The sequence below is a fragment of the Triturus cristatus genome, chromosome 7 (genome assembly GCF_964204655.1).
Source record: "Triturus cristatus chromosome 7, aTriCri1.1, whole genome shotgun sequence".
Taxonomy (NCBI): Eukaryota; Metazoa; Chordata; class Amphibia; order Caudata; family Salamandridae; genus Triturus; species Triturus cristatus.
Window position 1 is genome coordinate 36262798 of NC_140590.1, and position 21686 is coordinate 36284483.

Below are 21686 nucleotides of genomic sequence, written 5' to 3' on the forward strand. Positions count from 1 at the left end.
TGAAGGGACCTCCCTGAGGGCTCCCGGAACAGCATCCAACAAACTAGCCCGAAGGGGGGTGCCCTCAAAGCTTGTTAGGGGAGCTCCTGGCCTGCAGCTCAGCACATGGGCTTCAAAGTACTCAATGGCTGGCTCCCCTAAGACGTCCCCGCTAATTGGTCAAGATCTGATGGAAAAACTCGCTCTTATCTCGACTGCACCATATACAAAGCAGACATGTATCCCTCAGTGCAAAGCTTCTGCATATTTCCGTGCACTGACAGCAACCACCGCCCCAGATCACAAGAATCAATTGCAAGGTGTCCTCACACGCTTCAGCCTGTGTTACCAGTGAGGGTGTAAACACCAACAACCCATGGCGCCTCAAATAGAGAGGCAACATTAGAGGCATCATTAGCGGTAACATCACGGCTGAATGTAGAATCGTCTGGTGGACACATCTTATCTCCTGACTTCTTGCTAAATTTTCATGATCTGCCTCTGTTGGACCTGCTACTCGTCAGGAACCGTTTCCCTAAAGATTTTGCTTTTTCCACTTGGGTTTTTCTGATTCTCTTGTGTGGCCATCATTGCAGTGTGAAAGTGGGAGTGCCCTTTCTACCCGTGTTGGTACGTGGCGATGTTCAGAAACATGGGCGGGTCTCCCATCGCAGACTTGTGTGTGCACATTGGCACATAACATTATTAAACTCATGAGCACTGACACTCGTATTAGTTGAACCCATGTCCAGTGTGCCATTGTACACTTGGGTGGGTGCACTTGCATCCCTGGTGCTGGAGACTATGCATCCAACCTGCCGTTGCAGGCCGGTGCGCGCTCGAGCGCATGTGCGCCCACGTAGTAAGGAATACCTGTGTGTATTTCCACTGCCTATGAGGCCTGCTCTCCCATAGGTTAACATGGGGAAGTGGTTGATTCTACCCTTTGGATTGCAGGGGACAGGCTCATCATGTTTCCTATCAATGGATTTGCCTTTCCAAACCCTTTCCGGTGGTAAATGTGGTTTGGGCATAACTGGCTTAAAAATGGCACTTATATAATATGGGCATGCTTTTAGAGTCTCATGTGCCATGCTGCCTGGCTCCAGTAGACACCAGGGTTTAGGGAAGCAGGTCTGTGCATTCCTCAGCAACAGACATAAACCATGGGCCTACAATGGGAACGACAGACCTCTGCCATTTGAGGGTGGGATGGAATAGACGGGGAGAGATATTTTGGCACTTGGCTTCTAGGGACCAGATCATTGCCCTACATAAGATTTAGATCTGCATTCCACAACCCCATGGCAGACAGGCTTAACATTTTGGAGAGACATCTGTGGTTCAAAGGGAACCCCTCTATGCCACCTCTAACTTCAAAGACACTCGATAGTGTAACTATGGGTGCCATCCTTCAGCAAAGGATGAGATACACTTGTGGTGACGTGCAACCGGAGAACCCTGACTGCGTGGTGCACACTGCCAGAGGACTCTGTTGTGCACATATAGGATTACTACCATTGAAGGGGACCACATGCCCTTCGAGAATAGTGGCTGACATGGGCCGAAGATCTGCTGAAGTGTGCTCTCCAAGGGCCTGTTGGCGGGTCTCCTGTTCTCCTGGAGATCTCAAAGACATTAAAGATCTCCTACCAGTGACGTACACCATTTACCTGTGACATCTGGAGAGTGCTGCCCACATTAGCTACTGAATATCAACAGGTAGCACCATGCGAGAATGGAATTAAGACTAGTGCCTGGAGACTGGATTGTCTAAAGATTATGGTTCCCATATGGCAGGGACCCTGACACTCATCAGCGACTCATTGGTGGTGAGTGGATTCACTAGTTGCGGGACCCTGAGAGGCCAACTTCGTCGATCAGGCTGCATTTCTCCCGTGCATCATGCCGACTGCATGCTCATTGTGTGCAGTCTCTGATTCACAGTGTCCGAGGCTCATAGGTGTGGGTGTGCCCGTAGTAGTGCCTCATTCTACCTCATGTGGCTCTGCTGTGTATAAGTGGACTGGTCTGGTGCAACCTGTATCATCATGCACCCAGTGGCGGCTCCCTCGCTAGACGAGTAGTGACAGGCACTGAGGGGAGTGGCAGTGCACTCTCATCACTGCGCATGATGGTTTGGCCGGCCGTCTCAGGCTAGCTAAACCATCATGCACAGTCAAAGCTCTCTCCAACCCAGCAGCGCAGCTGGGTTGGACAGTGTAGGTACAGACACACACTCTGTCCTGGAGCACAATTCGAGGTGCTCAGTGCTGAAGAGCAGCTGCAGGATTGCACGCAGGGCATTCAGGGAGCCTGTACCTTCCTGAAGAGGTGAAGAGGAGCAGAAAGGCATGACGGGGACGGCTATAGGTAAGTTTTCATATTTAGAGCCCTGCGATCCCTAGTGCCCCCCTCCTACCCACCTGCCCCCGCTCCTCCAGCATACAGGCCACTCCTGCATGCACAGACCTGATGCCTCCTCTCCAGGGAGGTATAGGATTTGCAACTCTTCAATGTGTGTGACCGGAATTGCCTGGTGCAACCCATATCAATGTGCACCGGTAATAGTGCCTCATTTCCAAGGAAGTACAGAATTTGCAGCTCTTCGTGTTCGAGACCTGAAGTGTCTTGTGCGACTCATAGCAATGTTCCAGAGACGCTCTTCTTGGATTGCCTGGGCACGACCCTGATTATCGTGTACCTGTCTGGGTGCCTGCTCCTACCGAGAGGCTCCCCTGTGTTACTCCCCATTCATTGGTTGTTCCCTTTTTAACCCTCATTGTGGCGGGCTAACGGACATTTCCACACCTGGCTCCTCCCAAAGACGTCTTGGTGCCAGGTAGTAGTGAGAGAGATTGACTGGATTGAAGGAATGCTTCCAAGACAGTTCGGAAGCGGGTCAAGAGACCGCATGACTCCATTGTGTTATGAGACCTGTGGGTGAACTTCCCAAGTGGTTGCTAAACTCCTCTGTTTACATCTACGTCCTAAGAAATACTTGCTACATATCTCCACCGGCTTCCAGAGGACCCGAACTAAGTGTAACTTTGGCCGCGTGTGGTCCTGTGTCCGGAGGGAGGGGCTAGTTATCTTCAGTCCAGGGGTATAGGACAATCTGGGTGAACTAGAGGGTGGTGGGTGGCTGGGACCATGGAGACTGCAGGGTGTTAACCCTTTACCTGCTGAGTGCCTGTGGCACCGCATTATGGTGCTGAGTACGTATGTGTGAAAGAGCTCTCCATATGGACTAAGCTGGTACCTATCGCACTGTGTAGTGGTGCGGAGTGAGTGTGTGTGAGTGGGAGTGATAGTCTGTGGACCGCCTATGATTCACGACACTGGCCGGCGGTGCCACTTTATATGCTGATTTCATGCCAAAAGCACAATAAATTTGACAATGGGTTTACCCACGAGGCTCTGGCACACAAGGCTGCTAAAAAGTGGTCTAGTTTTGTGTATGTACATATTTTTTATATCGTTGTGAACCAGGGTGTACCCTATAACTGTGTGGGATTGCTAAGGTGGGCCTGGGGTGAGCAGTGTGTCGCAGTGTGTAAGGGTGCTCTCTCTGTGGGGAGATTAGGAATTGTCTCCAATGTGCATACCGCTGATATCATAACCATACGGGTGGGCCTAGACTTTCCAAATGTGTTTTATGCCCAAAAGTACCTAATGTCCGTGTTATAGTGATTGAATATGTCTGTTGAATACAAAAAAAGTACATACCTCCCGTGGGACGTCTCTTTTGTGATGCAAGTGACTGCTGTGCCTTTGTTTTACACATTGCCTCTGAATTAGGCCTGGCTGCTCAGTGCTACGCTACCCAAGGGTGAGCACAGGCTATGCAGAGAGTGTGATCACCCCCCCTTGTTGGGAGCGGTAGGCTCTGCCTGGCTTGGGGGCATTCCTTCAGTCAACCAGAAAGTGCCGGTTCCAACAGCCACAAACCCTGCCCAGTGGTACAATCTCATCCCCATTTTCCCCTAGGATAACAATTCAGAGCCTAAAGAAAGCTCGTAATACCGCTATGAGAGGCGTTTGAAAGAGCCCCGGGAAGAAAGTGCAAATCATAGATTTCATGTTGGCCCAGAAAAATATTAAGCAAGCAGTCCACGCAGAGCAGCCAAGTCCCCTAATCCGCTTCTTGGTGATTTTCCGATGTGAGACAAAGAGAATCAATTCTAGGAACTTCTGGGCCCTGGTAAACAGGCAAGTGGATGGGTCCAGCAGGACTGGCTGTGCAGACATCACTGAAACAGAATGGTCATGCTTCCTCTCCAGGCACTTCACGTCGCCAATCGGACAGGGACCTCTCCAACCCAAACACAACTACCAACTTAGCCACGCCCCAAGATCAAGATTGCCTGTCCCACTCCTCTGTGTATTCACCATCCTTGTTTAGTCGGCAGCAGCAGGTTATGTCGAAGGCAAGGACAGATGAGTCCCCTGGATCTAACAGCCTCCCCCAGGCCCTCTTCAAGCAGGAGATCCCTTTTTGGGCAGGCAAACTCTCGTCACATTTTGATTATTGCCCCGATTACTTACCGGTAATCTTCATTACTCCGAGTATAGTCTTCCTCGCCACATGACTAACAAAGTGAGCTTCAGCTCCACACCAGAACCCTCCAAAGCAAAAAAAGTCAGCCTCCCATGCCTCCCATCCCTTCCCAATATGGCCGACCCAGTACACCCATGACCTCTATAAGAGGCGGGCCGGCCCAACCCATCAGCCTGAAACTACCAAGAATAAACATGAAGCCGATAGCCAGACCGGGAGGGAGGGATGGGAACTCATGTGGCGAGGAAGACTATACACGGAGTTATGAAGATTACCGGTAAGTAATCAGGGCATTACCTCCTCGTTAGTCTTCCTCGCCACATGACTAACAAAGTGAGCACATACCAAAGCCAAGCGGCTTCATGGAAACTCACAAGAAACCAATGGACCAGAAGGGAAACCCATGAGAGAAGGCAAACCCAACAGACCAAACGAGCGGAGAAAACCACCCAAGAGAGAGGCAACCACGGGCAGGAAGAACCAGCCCGGGACAGAAAAACACCAGAAGGGCTGAGAACCCCGGACCCCCCCAGACAAGAAGTGCCACCAGAAAATCCGCCCAACCAAGGCAAAAGGAGGACAGAGAAGGCAAGGCACCAGACCACACGGATCCAAAAGGCAACCGAAAACAGGCCCACAAACAGAAAGCAGCAAGCCGGTCCAAAACGCCAAGACCGCCCAACGGACAGCCCATAGCGAGGGGGGACCCAAACAGCCCATGAGCCACCGGAGCCCCACAGGGAACGAAGAAACAGAGGGCAGCCACACCACAGAGACCCAACAAAAAAGGCCACAGCAGCAAGAGACCCAGGCCGACCAAAGCCCAGCCACGCGCATGGTGGACCACCAACAGCGAGAGAGACGAACCACCCCCAAACCAAGGACCGGAGGGGAGAAGAAAACAAAAGCCACCAGAACCGGAGGCAATCAGGGGCAGAAGCAAAAGGAACCCAGAGGGAACCCAGACTGGCAGGAGCCGCAAGAACGGGCGGAGGCACAGAAAAGGAAACCAGCACCCCACCCGAACAACAAAATGAAGGGCACCCAAGCCCCACCAGCAAGAGAGGCAGGAGGGACATGGACCACAGCCGCCCAAAGGATCCCCAAACGGGAACGCGACAGCAATGAGAGAGCCCAGGCAGGAGCAAGGCAAAATAGACCCCGGGGGCCACAGGAAACCACAGCAAAGCGCCCCCATCAGCAAGGCCATTGAAGAGGACCAAGGCCAAGCCCCAAACATGAAGGCAAACACCCACCAGGGGACCCAAGCACAAGAAAGCACCACGGACCCGGACGGAAGGGGAATGCAGAACGAACGAGCAACACAGCCCAGCACAGAGGACAAGCAAAACGCCCCAGCAACAGTCCACACGCAACAAGGGAGCCGCCGAGGCGAGCACCCGGGAGGCAAAACCAACCAACCCTGGGACACAAACCTATGACCCTAGGAGGAAGAGCCCACAAGGCCACAGCAACGCATACCAACCCCCAGGACCTCCCCAGCCGAAAAGCGGAGACCCAACAGGGACCAGAGTGAACACAGGGGCAAGGCCACAGGCAGCAAGCCACCAAAGGCGAGAAAGACAGAAGAGCCGGACGGAACGAGGCCGAGAAAGGTCATACCCCCAGGTATAAAACCCGAGCCGGAAGGACCCAGCACCCCCACCAGGGCCAAAGAAGAACAGGAGCCAATCCGCACAGGGAGCGTCGGGCCCCAACCGGTGAAGAGAAACCGGGAAAACCAGCAGCCTCGGACGACCACAAGCAGAGCGGGAGGAAAAAAACCCCAAGGGGCAACAAATAAAAACGCAGCAGGACATGAAACCACAAGCCGCAGGCAGGAGAAACATCCCGGCCAGGCCAACAAGCCCAGGCGCGAACCAGCACCCGTGACACGGGCAGAGAGTGACCGAGACAAGAGCCCCAAGAAGCCCCCGCGAGGCAGGGGCAAAACCAAGCCAGGAAACGGCCAACAGAAGGCAGACGATACACCGCCAAAAACGGAACAACCGACCCAGCAGAGACCAAAGCACGCCCCACAGGCGGAGAGGACGCCAACACCCGGGAAGGAGAGACCGGAACACAACGACCACCGGCCACAGGGGCAGACAGGGCGGAAGGGGATCCATCCCCAGAGGCAGGGGACACCCGGAACCGAACCAGGGACACCCGGAACCGCAGCCAAACGCCCTACCGAAAGGGACACCCACGGGAATAGGCGAAAGCGGGAAACCCACAGAGCACCAGGACCAACCAGACGGGGAGGACCCCCAACGGACAGACCAGGCAAGCACCGACAGACAAGGCCCAAGGAGCCCAAAACCGACCCCCATGGAAGAACAGCAGCCGGGAAGACAACCCAGGCCGGGGTGCCACACCATACCAGACGAAGGGGGACAGCCACCCAAGGTAGATCAACCACAGTGCCACAGCACGTGAGACCAGACCCATACAGCCAGAAAAGCAGGAAACCAGCGGCAAGGAGCGCACGGATGAGGCCAGCACAAGGGAACAGGGACCAAATCCACTGGACACCATAGCACACTACGCCACTCCAGCTTAAAAACACCACCACCAGAGCCCACGGAAGGATGCAGGAGAAGTGAACACGCACCACAGGCACCAACCGAGAACCGTGACACCAGCCACAACTGGAGTACGGGAGCGCGGGGAACCCAACACCGCACACACAGGCAACGACGAGGAGGAAGGTGCAAGGGACGCCCACCGGGCCAAGGAGCAGGAGGAGGAGGGGACACCACCGCAGCGGCCCGTGGAAGGCAAGCCAAACTGCAACAACCGGAGCAGAACAGGGGCAAACAGAGGACCCACCCCAGCAGACAAGCTGGCGCTCACAGCTCCCGAAAACCCCGAAGGCCACAACAAACAGGACCGGCCAAGGACAACAGCGGGGAGCAGGCAGGTACAGGAGAACATAGGAAGGAAGGCGAAACCCGGGAACGGGAACACACACCCCACCGGGCAAAAAGCCCAACTCCATGTCCACAGCACCAGGCACACCCAGTGGGCCACCAACCAGGTACCAATGTGGAAGGGAACAATGGTTCGGGATGGCCTGAGAAGGTCCGGTGAAATGAAAAACCCTTTGGAGGGCGAATGATTTGGTATAGGTTCAAGGACTCATATGGGAGAGTAATACTTAATATAGAGAAACAAGGGACAGGAGAGGTCAATGTATGACACTTATTTATTGAACATAGATTGAATTCAAGTGCTCACATATTAAGTGACAAGAAAGCATGACATGCAGGTGAGGGTGGACTCTTTAAAAAGGAACATCGCATTGGCAACAATAGAGAACCATTTTTCTAGGAAAATCAGTACAATACAGGTTCAAGTTGCATAGGGTCGACGACGTTTCAAACTCAGTTATTTGAGTTAATCTTCAGGACAAAATGTGAGCATATGAACTCTAAATGTGAAAAAAAGCAGAAAAATAAATAAAGAAGTATAAAACATAAATTAGTCCCTGAACTGTAACAAGCATCACAAGCAATTAATGTGCGGTACACAGTGTTCTCCAAAGCGTGATGCAGATTCATTTAGATGAAAAATTGGTAACCTGGCAGAGTCAAGCATAGTGATGGAACTGAGCAGTCTAGTGCCCGGAAGGAATGCGCAATTACAAGAGTAGGATGCAAGAGACTCGGAGCTCACAGTGACGAGGTAATTTATAGCGCTAGGGGCGGAAGGTAGGGGCATCATTGCGCGCGCATGAACTTGAACACTTACTGAGCATATGAGAGGTTAAGTGACGGGGTAGTCGTCAGTAAAAACCGTGCTCGTCGCGGTAGTGAACGTCTCGATGTGAATCAACAGCCTAGGAAAACGGAGTGATTTTGGGTTAAAAACGGACAAGGCGCGTTGTGATTTAAGCGAGAGTGCCGGGTGGTGCCAGGATTGGGAGGACACTTACTGAAGTTACACACTAGGTCCAGCCTTCTCAATGAATGGAGGCGGGGTGTCAATGCTGAAAAGTGTTCAATCAGGTATCGGAAGAGGTCAGTTGCCTGAGGAAAAGGGATTGCCGTCAATAGGACGTAGTCCGGTGTGTGTACACGGGAATACGGGGCGGTGCCAAAATAAGGCGAAAGCACTTACTGAAGTGAAGAGTGTAATCCTGCCTTCTCAGCGAATGGAGGCGGGTTTCCGGTGCCGAGAAAATTAATCTGTAATGGAGGGGGGGGATTGGAGGTTACCTTCAGGCGGATATTGAGGCCGCGAAGGAAGGGAGGAAAGGGGTGTAAACTCAAGAGTACTTACTTAATACATGCGGCACTCGGTGCAGTCAATGGGGGTCATGGAGCGAGTCCTGGGTGCGTGCAGCTACGCGCGGCGACTGGCCGTGAAGTGGGAGGGGGAGGGTTTTTAAGGAACAGGGTTGCTACTGGTTACGTGAGGCGTCTGCAGCTGCGCGAATCGCATTGCGTGAAGGCCCAGCAAGGAGAGTAGGCTCAGAGGATGCCTGTATTCAACTAATAAAACGGCAGCATGAATGGGAGTGCTCGATTATTAATTACTAAGATAGAGCATGGTTCCAGAACGTTTGGGCAAACAGTGTTGAGACTACTTAAGTCTGAAGTCAGTGCATAAGAGCCAAGGGGGGTATTAGTAGGCTCAATAACTAAAATGCAGCAACAGTATAGTAGACAGGCAGCGTAGGGGTTCTAATAATTGCACGCTTAGTCTCCATTCAACTGTATACATATAGTACAATTAGAAACAAAAACGGTTGCTTGACAGGCAAAAGGACAGAATTGCATATACCTACCTGGCTGGCGTTCTCTGTGTGCTCAGAGGTTTTGGCGTTGCGGGGCTATTGCTGAGGATGACGGCAGGACGGGAGACTTTCTGACTTTGTGACCCCCGAAGCAGGCTGCGAAGAGTGTCGAGAGCGCCAAGAGGCTGGTGGCTGCCGGACGCACTATCGGGGAGGGTGAGCATTTTTGAACAGCTTCGGTGCGAGGATTTCATACGCTCGACTGCGGTGACTTTGGGGATTTTGATCGCAGCAAATCTTCACTGGTATCTCGTGGTGCTGTGCCGGTCCGTTTCTCTGGAGGCAGCTGATGTGGTGTTCAGGTACGGAGGACTGGGGTGAGATACCCAGTAGGGAGAGGTAATCAAATTAAATCAAAAAAAAAAAAGAAGAAAAACACTGACATACAGAGATCGAAGTGGGGATAAGAATGGGAAAACCCTGAAGAATGTTAATGCAGCCACTGAAGCATATTCTGCGGCCCGCCTTAAGGCAAAAACACGCCTAGCACAGGCAAAAGAAGCTGCATGTAGGGCCAAACAGGAAAATAACTCTTACCTTGCGCTTTTCCGGTCATTGTGAGGAGTTACCTGTCACTGCCACCATCAGCTAGTACCAGCGCTGCCGAACCGCTGTCCCCCGCCGCCGCCATTCACACCAGCGACCGCAGAGCGGGGACAGGGCAGGAACTACATCCCCCAGCAGCCTAAGCGCACCGGACCCACAGACGCCCTGTTCGCGCCACGAGGCGCTCAAAAGACCGTCGCTGCCCCCGCGTCACGGGACGCGCGCGGGCTGAGCCCGGGCAGAGGGCGGGCCGTCTGTGGTCGTCAGGGGCCGGATGAGGCCGGGCTGGGCCCCCTCCCTAACATTCCCCTTCTCGCACGTGCTCGGATACAGGTACTTTGGCCGGTGAGAACTGTTACCACTGCAGTGCTTTGACTCTGAATCTTGGTGGGGCTTATTGGCTGTATTTCAGGTTACCTGTACCATCATATTAGGTCTGCAGTAGGTCTTAGCCCTTTGTTGCCACACGCGCATATTGTCTTGAGCGCTAATTATTTCACACCTCGCGAGGACTTGGTTTTATGTATTTAAACTTTTAGCAATTTTCGTTTTATTTTATATTTTATTTTTCTTGTGCATCATACCAGCTTGTAATACATTTGTGCGGGTCGATTATGGGGAAGAGGAAAGTCATGGAGGGAGGCGGTGTCGCTGGCATAAAAAAAGGGAAAAAAGCTAAAAAGAATCTGCATGCTGGTCTTAACTGTGTCCTGGAGAGAATCGAGGGAATCGTTAACGACTGTGAGGAGGCACTTGGTGATGACATTCAAAAAGATATAGGAAACGTGGATCAGAGGGATGGCAAAATGTGTAATAAATCACGCAGGAAAACCATCCCCACAATGTTTCTTAACCAGTCTAGCAGCAACAAGTCCACGCTAGCTCCCTCATCGGTTACACACGACCACCTTGTGGACGCCGTTCTGCCCAGTCCTCTATCCCCTCCATTAGAACCAGGGCTGGTGCAGCAACAAGCCCAGGTATCTCCCACTTTCACTCCCATCCTATGCTCAAATAGATTCTCTCCACTTGCTCCACACACTAGCACTACCACTATGGCGGCCCCAGAGGAATCTCTGGCATCAATTCCAAGTGATAGGCCAGCCGTCGGCACACAGACAGGGCATTCTGAGTCGGCTTTGTTGGTTAGGATTAAGAAGTTGGAGGATATGGTTGCACTATTGACCGCAAGACTGGATAGTCTAGCTCAGGGTCACGTTTCTTCAACTACTACCTCCCTCGCTTTCCCATCGCGGGAGGCCTCAGCACCAACTGGGAGGGATACACAGGGGCTCACTAACCACACTCTAAATACTTGTTCAACCTCATCCCAAGATCAAAGAACGAGGGGGCTTGCTAGGAAGAAGGCCACTAATGACAAGGCTGGATCTTATGCTGACATCACGAGAGGTGAGCCTCGAACTGTGGTACCTGAAATTAGATCTACGCCAATGGATCACCACACCCACATCACATCCTCGTTGCCCCGAGCACCCATTGTACCACCCCCCTATAGAACCACCTTTGGCCCTCGTCCGCTCCATCGACCTATTAGGACCAAGGTGTACATGACCAACGTTCCTAAACTATCCAGCCAAGGGGGTTATGAATGTAGGGATTCACTACTCAATAAAGCCATTCATTGGTTGCGCTATGTAAGGGGGTGCAGATCCATTATTCGAGACGATCTGTTTAGAGTAAATAGGATTTCTAGGGCAGATGCTCAGGCGGACTGCCTTGAGATCGAACTCAGCGATCCCTCCCTAGCAGAAAACCTCCTATTACTGGAACTCAGGACATCTCCGCCGGAGTCTTCCTCGATCCAGATCCGTTCCTCCCCTTCTTGGTCATTCCTGCATGAGTCCGGTGATTCAGGTCTCAGACAGGTTGATTGACTGACCTATAACCATCTAGATAACCCTTCTCCTGTCTCGGAATGCCTCTATCAAGTGGTTAACTCAGTTTTAGTTCACTCTCTGCCCATGGATCCGGGTGGGGCTAGTAGTGTTACTTTGGCTCCCCCTCAACCACCAAGTGAAGCCAATGTCTTATGTGAGGTGGTGGATGTAAATAAAGACATTCCCCTTAATTGTTCAAGACCACTGCACCTTTTATCCTGGAACATTGCGGGTCTGGATAAAAATCTCGCCGACCCCCTTTGGAATGATTTTATCAACAAACTTGATATCCTTTTATTCCAGGAGACATGGAGCCTAGTCCCCCTTTATAGGTCAGGCTATACTACCTTTCACGTCCCTGCCAGCAGTTCACCCAGAGGCAGGCCCTCGGGGGGACTCCTTGCTTGGGTCAACATCCACTTGAATTGGTCTGTTAGAAATCTTGCAACTCCTTCCCAGGATATTCTCCATATTTCCATTACTGGGCCAGACTGCAAAGCTGGCCTGGAGATTTTTAATGTATATGCCAGAGGAACCCCGGGCGGACAAGCAAGCCCCATTATATCAACCTTGGATACTGAGCTTACGGCCATCTCCTCTGCAGCAGGCATAATCGTCGCAGGAGACCTAAATTGTACCTTTGAGCCACTCTGCAACGAGGACATCCAGGGCACAAGGGATCTGGATGCCAAGTGGGAAATTCCCTGCCTAGGCCTCCCTCCAATAAAGAAATGGTCTCCTAGAGCCATACAAATCAATGCCCTGACTCTAGAGCATAATTTGAGGGCGACCAATGGCAGATCTAAATCTGATTTAATGGGAGCCCCTACTTTCACCAGAACCAAGGTGCCCTCGCGCATTGATTATATATTGCTGGATGTCGGTTCTTGGGGCGACCTTATAGACATGGAAGTGGTCCAAAGATGCGAAAGTGACCACAATCCCCTGTCCATGCACTTTCTGTGTAACCCTGCCCTTATTTCTACCGAGCTTGTCAGCACTAAGACCACTCGGATGAGGGAAATTGTCCCCTCCAACTGCAATCGGCGCCTCAGATGGCATAAGGTTGCTGAAAGCGAACTGTCATTGGAGGGCATTAGGAAGATCATTAATGATAACATCTCATTACTCAATGATGTTCCCGATACTCCCCCCTCTCCTACGCACTCCTCAGAGTTTAAGGATATATACCTCTCAACTGTGGACAATGTAAGTGAGTTCTTCCAGGCCAAAATATCTCGGGGCTGTAAGCGCCCACCCCCTAAGGGCGAAAACCCATGGTACTCTAACGAGTGCAGAACACGGAGGCAGGACCTCTCGAAAGCCCTAAAAACCAAGGTCCAGAGCAACATCTTGTCTGCAAGAAAAATATACTATAGGTCCATTGCTTTAGCCAAACGAGCATGGGAAGAAGCTCACTGGCAAGAACTTAAATCTGCTGCCCAGCTGAAGGACGCAACATTATTTTGGGATCTTATTAATGTTGGCACAAGGAGGGGGGCTGATCCATTACCGAACCATATCTCGGGGCGAGACTGGTTCGAGCATTTTCAGAAATTATACATGGGTGATGCAGGGTGCATCCCGCACGAGCAAGGGCATGAATTAGAGCCCCCATTGGCCCCATCTGTGAACGAGCATTTTGGCCTCAATGAGGTTCTCACAGCTATTGCTTCAATTGCGCCCGGTAAAGCAGCTGGTCCCGACGGCCTCCCGGGTGATCTCATGATCCACGAGAGAAACCTTTGGGCACAATTTATCTGTAGATCCCTAAACCTCATAGTAATTGGCCACCCTGTACCCGAATCATGGAAAGGGGCTGAGGTGGTGACCATCTACAAGAAGGGGGATAGAGAGGATCCTGCCAATTACAGACCGATTAGTTTGATCGATGTCATCCAAAAAATAGTTGGCAGGGTCCTCTTAACACGGATGAAGGGATGGATGGATGAGGAGGGTGTTTTGTCCCACTTCCAGGCTGGATTTAGATGTGGTGTTGGCACAATGGATCAGGTATTTAGACTCTGCCTGATCCATTGGAAAACTGTAACCATCGAGAAGAGTAGCCTGTATTTGGCCTTTATAGACTTAAAAACAGCCTTCGATCTGGTCCCCCGCTCCAAGCTCTGGCAAGTCTTGCTCGATCTAGGAATTCCTCCCTTGATCTTGTCTCTTGTTAAACGCCTGCATGAAGATAACTTCGCCAGAGTAAGGTGGGGGGGGCAGGGCCAGCTAACCGAGAAAATAGTTGTCCAGAGAGGAGTACGTCAGGGTTGCGTTTTGGCGCCGACCCTGTTCTCTCTCTATATAAATGGGGTGGCGGACCATTTGAGTGAGGACGCGGCCGATGCCCCAACCCTGTGCGGGGAAAAAATACCAACTCTATTATTTGCGGACGACACCCTCCTAGTCTCCAAGAGCCCTATGGGCCTGCAAAAACTTCTTGATCGCTTCACCTCGTTCTGTGTAGCCAGAGGCTTGGTTATCAACATAGCTAAAACCAAGCTAATGGCTTTGGCTCCATCTAAAAGTTTCAGAAACAAATTTAACTTGAATGACAGCCCGCTGGAGTTAGTAGAGGCCTTTGATTATCTTGGGGTAAGGATGAACAATAAACTAAAATGGTCCCCCCATCTGACCAAAATGGTCCTGAACCACAAACGGATTTCCGGGGCCATAGCGAGGCACCAGAGACTCTCCTATAGTCGACCTGTAGCCCCAGCCATTAAAGTATATGAGGGTAAGGCTTTGCCTGGGTGCCTATACGGGGCGGAACTCTGGGGGTTCGATAATCTCTCTGAATTAGTAAAATCAGAAAACAAATTTTTTCGTGACCTAGTCTCGCTCCCCCCATCCACCCCTCTAACTCCTCTCCGTTACGACCTTGGGAGACACCCAATTAATGAAGTGGCGAGGCTGCGCCCTCTGTTATACTGGACCCGGCTTATGAGATCTTCTGACCTATGCCATTATGCATCCGGTCTAAAAGAACTGATAAGTTTGGGCGCAGGCCATAAGGTTGGTTGGGTGTCCAACTTGAAGAAATTAGTGGTCGAAATTGGTCTGGACCAGGCTTGGGAGAGCCAGATGCCCCCGCCCAAACCTCTAGTGAAAAGGCTTTACTGGGACTGGATTTCCGCCATGACCAATAAAAATCATAATGGCATTCTGTCGGAGAGATTCTTGGATGTTAAGCCCACCCTAAGATTGGAACCCTTCCTTGACCTCATTGAGTCCCCGGGGGACAGAGTGCTCTACCTGAAATTCAGGTATGGCACACTCCCTCTCCGAGATTTCCAGAATGGTTGGAGCGGCCATTCGGGAAATAATGAGGGCTGTCCGGGCTGTGCCTGCCCTACGGAATCTACAGCACATTTTATCTTTGCTTGTAGGGCATACAGCCAAGTGAGGTCCAGGTGGCTAAAACCAGTTTGTTCTAATTTGGGCTGTTCATCCCATCGGGTGGCCTTACGCATTTTAACTTATGAGACGCTAATCCCAAGTGTTACCTGTGGTACAGCAAAGTTTTTAGGACATGCTTGGAGGATAAGGCAAAGGCTCGTCAAGGGAAAATTAGCTTAATAAACTGTTGTGAGCTTTGTCTACCGAGCTCTCTTGTTCTGGATGGGTTTTTAATTATACTGCTATGTGGTTTTTATGTATGTATTATCCATGGCTTGATCTATCTTTAGCCTCGTTTTTAGTTCTGCTCTCTTTCTACATCCATCTATGAGAACAAGAAAACTGACCATTTGCTGATATGAATTTTTCTGGTCTCTTTGATTATCAACTTGTGATGCATTTTTGTACTTTTATGATTGATATTTTATTAATCGAATAAAGTGATTTGAATTGAATTGAATTGAATATACGTTGTCTCAGGGTAAGCAAGAGAAATAGACTAGTGTTTCAAGAGTTAATGGCACATGTGAACACAGAAGGTGGTTACAGAATGGTTCTGTATTCGTCCAGAGTGTTAAGTCCTTGTTCGATGGAGCGGCATTTAAAGATCCATTTGCATTCCATGCGGTTAAGGATTTGCTGTTGATTTCCTCCTCTGTGGTTGTGGTGTAGACTGTCAATCACTTGCCATGTGAAATCAGTTTCAGAGTGTCCTTTGGCCAGAAAATGTTCAACCAGTGGTGCTGTTTGTATTTTGCAGCGAATCCTGCTTCCATGCTGAGATCCTGGTCTTGATTTTTTGCGTGGTTTGTCCGATATAGAGCAGTTGGCAGGGACATTTAATACAGTAGACCACATTTTGTGAATTGCAATTAGAGAAAAATTGTAAAGTGTGTTTGGTGCCATTATATTCAAAGGACTGGGTGTTACAGGTGGAATCACACGACAAACAGTTGTTACATTTATAGTGGCCTTGTAGAGGAGGGAGGCCAAGGAAAGAGTGAAGAGTATTGTCCTTGTACACTGGTTTCTGAGCTCTAACTAGGTGGTCCTTAATATTACGTCCTCTTTTGAAGGCAAAGAGTGGGGTGCCTGTATTGAGTTCCAATGGGCCTAGTACTGACCAGTGTTTCTTTATCATTTTGGTAAGTTTGTTGCTAACTGAGCAGAAGGTAGTGACGCATGTGATCTTGTTGAGGGATGTCTTTTCTTTGGGTTGCAGCAGGAATTCACGATGTGAATACCATGCTCGTTTCATTGAGCACTTTACTAGACGTCTAGGGTAGCCCCGGTTGGTGAGTTTCTTACATAGGATTTCAGCCTCTTGGAAGAAATCCTCTTTGAACCTGCAATTTCTGCGAATACGGAGGAATTGACCGTAGGGTAGGCCATCTCTCAGAGCCCTGGGATGACAGCTATCGTACTGTAAGAGGGTGTTACGCTCTGTTGGTTTCCTAAAGAGGGTAGTGTAGAGTTATTAGTTGAATACAGGCATCCTCTGAGCCTACTCTCCTTGCTGGGCCTTCACGCAATGCGATTCGCGCAGCTGCAGACGCCTCACGTAACCAGTAGCAACCCTGTTCCTTAAAAACCCTCCCCCTCCCACTTCACGGCCAGTCGCCGCGCGTAGCTGCACGCACCCAGGACTCGCTCCATGACCCCCATTGACTGCACCGAGTGCCGCATGTATTAAGTAAGTACTCTTGAGTTTACACCCCTTTCCTCCCTTCCTTCGCGGCCTCAATATCCGCCTGAAGGTAACCTCCAATCCCCCCCCTCCATTACAGATTAATTTTCTCGGCACCGGAAACCCGCCTCCATTCGCTGAGAAGGCAGGATTACACTCTTCACTTCAGTAAGTGCTTTCGCCTTATTTTGGCACCGCCCCGTATTCCCGTGTACACACACCGGACTACGTCCTATTGACGGCAATCCCTTTTCCTCAGGCAACTGACCTCTTCCGATACCTGATTGAACACTTTTCAGCATTGACACCCCGCCTCCATTCATTGAGAAGGCTGGACCTAGTGTGTAACTTCAGTAAGTGTCCTCCCAATCCTGGCACCACCCGGCACTCTCGCTTAAATCACAACGCGCCTTGTCCGTTTTTAACCCAAAATCACTCCGTTTTCCTAGGCTGTTGATTCACATCGAGACGTTCACTACCGCGACGAGCACGGTTTTTACTGACGACTACCCCGTCACTTAACCTCTCATATGCTTAGTAAGTGTTCAAGTTCATGCGCGCGCAATGATGCCCCTACCTTCCGCCCCTAGCGCTATAAATTACCTCGTCACTGTGAGCTCCGAGTCTCTTGCATCCTACTCTTGTAATTGCGCATTCCTTCCGGGCACTAGACTGCTCAGTTCCATCACTATGCTTGACTCTGCCAGGTTACCAATTTTTCATCTAAATGAATCTGCATCACGCTTTGGAGAACACTGTGTACCGCACATTAATTGCTTGTGATGCTTGTTACAGTTCAGGGACTAATTTATGTTTTATACTTGTTTATTTATTTATTTTTCTGCATTTTTTCACATTTAGAGTTCATATGCTCACATTTTGTCCTGAAGATGAACTCAAATAACTGAGTTCGAAACGTCGTCGACCCTATGCAACTTGAACCTGTATTGTACTGATTTTCCTAGAAAAATGGTTCTCTATTGTTGCCAATGCGATGTTCCTTTTTAAAGAGTCCACCCTCACCTGCATGTCACGCTTTCTTGTCACTAAATATGTGAGCACTTGAATTCAATCTATGTTCAATAAATAAGTGTCATACATTGACCTCTCCTGTCCCCTGTTTCTCTATATTAAGTATTACTCTCCCATATGAGTCCTTGAACCTATACCAAATCATTCGCCCTCCAAAGGGTTTTTCATTTCACCGGACCTTCTCAGGCCATCCCGAACCATTGTTCCCTTCCACATTATATCACCCCAGGTTCGCATAAGGGGTACCCTTGTCCTTTAAAACACCAACCAGGAACCAACCAGCCTGCGCCCGAGAAAAGATGAGAGCAGGGGCTACAGGGAGGAACTGCCGCAGGGCCATGGTGGCGAGACAGACCGCCCTGGAAGGGACAAACACTCCGACAAGTAGAGAACCCAGGGACCCGACGAGCACGGACACCCAGCAGGAAACCGGGAACCGACGTCGAAATAGGCCCCAACCGCCCCGAAGGGAATACCAGTCCCAACACAGCAGATTTAATGAGAGAATATCGTAACTCTGAGGGGTAAGACTAAATCAAAATGTGATCTAAAGGAACAGAATCAATGGCAAGTGAAACCGTAACCTAGAGAGCAAGAGTCTCTGACCACACCCATGAGGCCACAGCGTCTCCAGCAAACAGACAATGAAAGACCAGGGATCGAACACCCCATCCACAGAGTAAGAGTCACAAGACCCCAACCAGCAGGCGCTGCCACAGAAAACCTCAGCAATATGGAACGCCTCACGAAGTCGCGTGTCATCCATGTGCAGGGGCCATGCAAAACTTCACTGTATCGTACCAAATTTTAGGATATGTGCCGCTGAAGCGAGCACCCAAACATGAAAAATATTTCCTAACCTCACTGAAGGCAAGACCAGCGCCTACACATTGACGAAGGCACCCAGTCACACCGAAAGACCAGGAAAGTGAACCCCAAGCAGCAGGGCAAGAGACCAAGACCCCAACCATGAGGCCAGAGCGACTCCTAACACACAGCGACAAGGACGTCCCATGCATCCGACATCGAAAAGAACAGAGAACCGGAAAGCAGAGGCGAAACGCCCAGACCGGAAACCCTGTAGGGAAAGGAGGAACCAACACAGAACACTCATCAGAGGAAGTGTTCCCGCCGTCCAACACCGGGCCAAAATGACCCAAAGAACAACGCAACCGTGGGGCCCCCACCCACAGCAGCCGCAAGGGAGGCAGCCCGGCAGCCGGACCCCTAACCAGAAGAAAACAGCCCGAAGCAGAGCGCACAGAGACTAAAGTCGGGGGAGCAGGACCCGCCCCGAGGAGGCGGACCAGAGAACTCCAGCTGGAAACCAGGAGGAGAAGGCAGCAGCCCGGACTCAACCAACGGAGTCGCAGACCCCCGCGAAACCCCCGAGCTGACCCCGAAGCGCCGAGGAACGTACCAGCCCTGGCACCCGAAGGTAAGCCCAGCCCAGGACAGCAGCCCCGGCCAAACAAACACGCGCCCAACGGACAGGGAATCACAATGGGGGAGACCGTGACACGGGGGCGCATCCGCAGGAACAGACGGAGGCCCACATGTGGAGAGGACCAGGCCATGGGATTGAGGGGGATCCCCCTAGCGTCAGGCCAACTCCCCCCCCCCCCCTCCCCAATGACGAAGGCACCCTACACGATCGCATGCAGCGAAAGTCAAAAAGAGGGCAAGCGCAGGGCTGACAGCAGGCAACAACCCCCCCTTCCCCTGCAACCAACTGAGACGGGTCGGGGTAGAGCATGCCGGGGAAACAAAACCCGATGGGCAGACCGGCCAAGGCGACACACATGCGTCGAAGCCGGCCGCAGGGTATCAGGAAGCCCCACGAGGCATGAGAGGCAGGGAGGGCCACAAGCGAGGAACCCCGGCAGCCGCACAGATAACCAGGAGAGTAAGAGTCACAGGTTGAGGCCACAGCGAGCGACTACGTGACAGCCCACAGCACATCACCCAAAACAAAAGCCCGCTAAAGCAGGGCACAAAGCAAGGAATGGAGAGGGCGCAGGGCAAAAAAACTCCCAAGAGCCCGCCAGCACCAGAAGCCCGCTAGAGCAGAGCGTCGAACCCCAAAGGGACAGTGCGAGGGCTAGAAGGCAGGGGAACCAGAGAGCGAGCCCGCTGGAGCAGGGCCTTCCCCCCAGGGCACAGGGACCCGCTGGAGCAGGACCTCAGCCCAACTTACCTGATCAGACGCTCTGGAGAATCTGCAGCGCAGAACAAAAAAAACAGGCTGATGGGTTGGGCCGGCCCGCCTCTTATAGAGGTCATGGGTGTGCTGGGTCGGCCATATTGGGAAGGGATGGGAGGCATGGGAGGCTGACTTTTTTCACTTTGGAGGGTTCTGGTGTGGAGCTGAAGCTCACTTTGTTAATCATGTGGCGAGGAAGACTAACGAGGAGGTAATGCTTGAAGGGCTTGGCAATACCGGAGTCGTGGTGTGGGGCCATCATACAACCTATCCACAAAGGGGGCTCTAGATCACATCCCAGCAACTACAGACGGATTGCACCACGAAGCAGAATTCTCACCAGTCTATCTCTGAAGGACTTCAAGCAGCGGGTGAAGAGGACGGGACTCATTCCAAAGATCCAAACGGGATTCAGACTGTCCGGCTTGTTAGCCATATACATTTGATTGGATAACGCAATCACCTCACACACCCTGCTGCACTGCTGCTGTACCTTAAGGGAGCCTTTGACCATATGCCAAGGGGGGCACTCTGGTCTACACTAAAGACATGGGGCATACCCCCTACGCTTTTGGAGTCTCCAGCTGCATTCCAACACCTGGATCCGCATTAAACCAGGTGACAGAGCCTGCGTGCTAAAAGAAATCCCCACCATGTGGGGTGAAAGGCAGGAGGGCGTGTCAGCCCCGCTCCTTTTCAAACATTTTTGCTCTGTTCAGTCTAAATCCCTTGACTCCATCAACGGTCCCTCCCCAGAGATTGGCGGGGAACATATCAGCAACATGCTTCACACACATGACTCAGCCCTGTTCAGCTATACGAGAGTAGGGTTGCAGCACGTGCTGAACCGGCTGCGCTGCTGCACTGTTAACAGCTTGGAGGTCAACAAAAAAAAACAAGCATTGGAAATGCAATAGGTCTCGCATTTGTTGGAGCTGGAGCTATTGGTATTGTAAATGACAATGTTTTGTACTTTGAAAAAGGTCTTGTGTTTGTTGGAGCTATTCACATTGTAAATGGCAATGTTTTTTATTTATCCTTAGGGTTCTATATAGCACGAACTTAACAGCCTCAGTTGTGAATTTCGATTCATTAAAGTTTTGTGAGCCCTGAAATTTGCACAAGTAAAGTGCTAACAGTATAAATATGGGCACTGTTTAATAAACAAAGCCACTGCAATACAAGAGCAAAGGTGACCGAGTGACTGCTTCTGGGTTGACGGAGTTGCTTACACTCACTGGCCGTTAAAGCTAGCTAGCCCGCTACTATGAGTTTATGAAACTTAATGCTATGTTTTCTTATGTTATGTTATGCTATGCAATGCTATGGTTTGTTATGCTATGCTATGTTTTGTGTATGTTATGCTATATTTTGCTATGCTGTGTTTTGTTTTGTTATGCTATGCTATGTTTTGTTATGCTATGCTATGTTTTGTTTTGTTATGCTATGATATGTTTTGTTGTGCTTTGCTATGCTGTTTTGTTTTGTTATGCTATGCTATGTTTTGTTATTCTATGCTATGCTTTGTTTTGTTGTGTTTTGTTATGCTATGCTATGTTTTGTTGTGTGTTGCTATG

At 50.8% G+C, this 21686-nt stretch overlaps 1 protein-coding gene and 1 non-coding gene across 2 annotated transcripts in view; both read right to left on the reverse strand.

Annotated features, from left to right (window-relative positions):
- Positions 1-21686, reverse strand: part of LOC146808747 (cell adhesion molecule CEACAM6-like) — a 261452-nt gene that overhangs the window by 71468 nt on the left and 168298 nt on the right. The gene's annotated exons all lie outside the window — the stretch shown is intronic.
- On the reverse strand, positions 18634-18741 carry LOC146808748 (U6 spliceosomal RNA). Its single transcript, XR_014967144.1, has one exon. It is a non-coding gene; the product is annotated as a U6 spliceosomal RNA (small nuclear RNA).